This window comes from Rhagoletis pomonella, unplaced genomic scaffold (genome assembly GCF_013731165.1).
Source record: "Rhagoletis pomonella isolate Grant_MI unplaced genomic scaffold, Rhpom_1.0 Rhpom_scaffold_00003, whole genome shotgun sequence".
Lineage (NCBI taxonomy): Eukaryota > Metazoa > Arthropoda > Insecta > Diptera > Tephritidae > Rhagoletis > Rhagoletis pomonella.
The window spans coordinates 91,161,198-91,163,701 of NW_023458557.1; the positions used below are offsets into that span (position 1 = coordinate 91,161,198).

At 35.5% G+C, this 2,504-nt stretch overlaps 1 protein-coding gene across 1 annotated transcript in view; it reads left to right on the forward strand.

Moving 5' to 3' along the window:
- The first annotated feature begins 2,087 nt into the window (after positions 1 to 2,087).
- LOC118735769 (long-chain fatty acid transport protein 4) overlaps positions 2,088 to 2,504 on the forward strand; it is a 62,572-nt gene continuing 62,155 nt past the window's right edge. The window contains exons 1-2 of the mRNA XM_036465719.1: positions 2,088 to 2,166; positions 2,253 to 2,322. The gene's annotated coding sequence lies outside the window, so the exon portion shown is untranslated. The remainder of the gene's footprint in view (positions 2,167 to 2,252; positions 2,323 to 2,504) is intronic.

Below are 2,504 nucleotides of genomic sequence, written 5' to 3' on the forward strand. Positions count from 1 at the left end.
TTTTTGGTTAATCAAAAATCTTGATTATTCGAGTAACTGAACTTTTGAGTAATCATAATTTCCAATTAATCGAATAATTGAGTTATTTACTTTATGATTAATTAAAATTTTGAGTAATCAATTAATCGCGCAGCCCTAATTTTTTGTTAACTTTTCATGTGAATTATTTTTCGATAAGAATTTGTTAAACCGCTCCTGAATTTTGAGAAGTAAAAATGTCAGTTTGAGTACATTCTCTTATCGGATCTCTCTTTCTTTTTTGAATATCTCGACACTCTGATGTTGGGGAATGTACTTTGAATTTACTAGCAATATAGAAGTACTACATATGTATGTATATGGGTGGAAAAGTGTTTCCATAATTTATTTTCGTTCTGCACATCGGCCACTAGGTCGCCATTATTGTTCTTACAAGATTTCGTCCTGGTCTTGAAATCTTTCGTAAGTCGCCTAACTCACTGATACAATTTTCGGTCGTTTTTCCTGTCGGCCAGCATTTCAAGCTCTTCTTACTCACGTGTTTCGAAAAATTTTACCTCACAGGTGGTCCCATATTAATTTGGTTGAAATCCGAAATTTTTATATGAGAGTTGAAGTCGGTTTTCTTTTTTGCTCTAAAAATTACTTGTTTATCTCCTGCTTACCGTTACATGGTAAGCAGAGTGGTGTTACCTCTATTTCTAACAATTTCGATAGTATGTTCAGTTGGACTTAATGAGGTAAACTTATATACATTTGTAGGTATAAGTGGGCGGTATCACGCCCATTTTCTAAAGTTCCATAAAAATGTTATTTATTTTTAGGCGATTGTTGTATCAATTTTGAATAAATTAGGGTCCTTAAATTTCGAAATATCGAAGTTTCAAGGATTTCTGAAGTTTACCGTTATATGCAATGTGGGCATAATTTTAGTCCGATTTCAACGTCTTGCTGTTATATGGCAAGTATATTAATTCTATCGGTGCCACGTCCATTTTCCAAATTTACCGTTATATTGGATGTTGGCGTAGTTATTCAGCCTTATCATGAGTTGCTTTTCCCCGAACCGGTTCACTTTTCACTTTTGGTTTCCATGGTTTACTATGGGCGGATGACAAATTTTCGGGTGAATTTTTTTTCAGGCGAAACTCAGGATAAGGCAGATTGTCTGATTTCAAACATTTTCTGCCGTTTGGTATGTTGTACCGAAGCCAACAACTGTGCCAAGTCTGGGAGAAATTAGTGGAGCGATTACCAATATATATGTACACATGGAATCATAAGTGGGCGTGGCTATGCCCAATTTCCAAAAATTTATATTATTCTTATTTTCCGCCTAAAAACCATCGTAAATATCAGTTCTGAGTGAATAAGCTTCAGTGTTACTTAAATATCGTAGTTTTCGTATTTCTGAAAACTACCGTTATATGGGAGGTAGGCGTGGTAGTAACCACAATAGTCCGATTTTGCCCATTTTATATACAATCCGTCCTACGCTCACACAAGAAGTACACGTACCAAGGTTCGTTACGTTATCTCAATTTTTACTCGAGTTATCGTGTGCTCAGACGGACAGGCGCACGGACACGCGGTGGTGGCTTAATCGATTTCTTTTTTCGTTCTGAGCATTTATGTATGCATTTGTCTATATCTTTCTCGATTCGTTTTGGCTGTTACAAACAACCGTTATTAGTATTATTAAGCTAAGTAAACTTAAGAGCTATGGCTGCCGTGGCCTTAAGCTAAGTTCTAAATTATGGCTTACAGCTTATAGTATAGTATCGGTTAAATTAAAAAAATATATATTTGCCATCTTTAAGAATTTAGTAATTTTTAAGATATTTTCAACTGACGGATAAGATAATGATTTTAATGGATTCTGGTTATCAAATATTCGTTTTCTATAAGTATGTAGGGGCTGGCATTCTAGTAGTATATGTTGGACTGTAATTTGTGTGTTGAGACTGCAGTACGTACGGGCAGGTCTGGGAGCTATTGTTGTTGAACAGGTATTGCTGGGTAAGATTTGTGTGACCTAGTCGGATTTTAATATGATTAGTTATGCCTAACCTGTTCCAAGAGGGGGTGGTGATTGAAGTTTAAGTAATTCTTTATGTTAAACCGGCACAACGCTTGAGCAAGGTCGTGGCCGATTTAATTTGTTGGAATGAGAAATAAAGCAAAAACGTTTGTATTAAGTTTAAATATAAATTCGTGTTTATTCAATATCGATATTGGTATTAATATATGTATGTATATATTTGGTTTTACAGGTTACCTTTGATTTGACTCAGGAACACAATGGCTGGAACGCGTCCTCTTGGATTCACTCTCGGAAAACAAGTAAGTGACCGGTTTAAATTTATTCTTACTGTAGCCTGTCGAACTGTATATTTACCGAAGGGACATTTTAGCATAAGTAACATAGTGGTAAACAGTTCGACAGTTGACATAATAATGAAGTTATGTTAAGCATTAGGGTGGGTCGAAAATGCTGCGACAAATTTAGGCCGTTGGCCTAAACA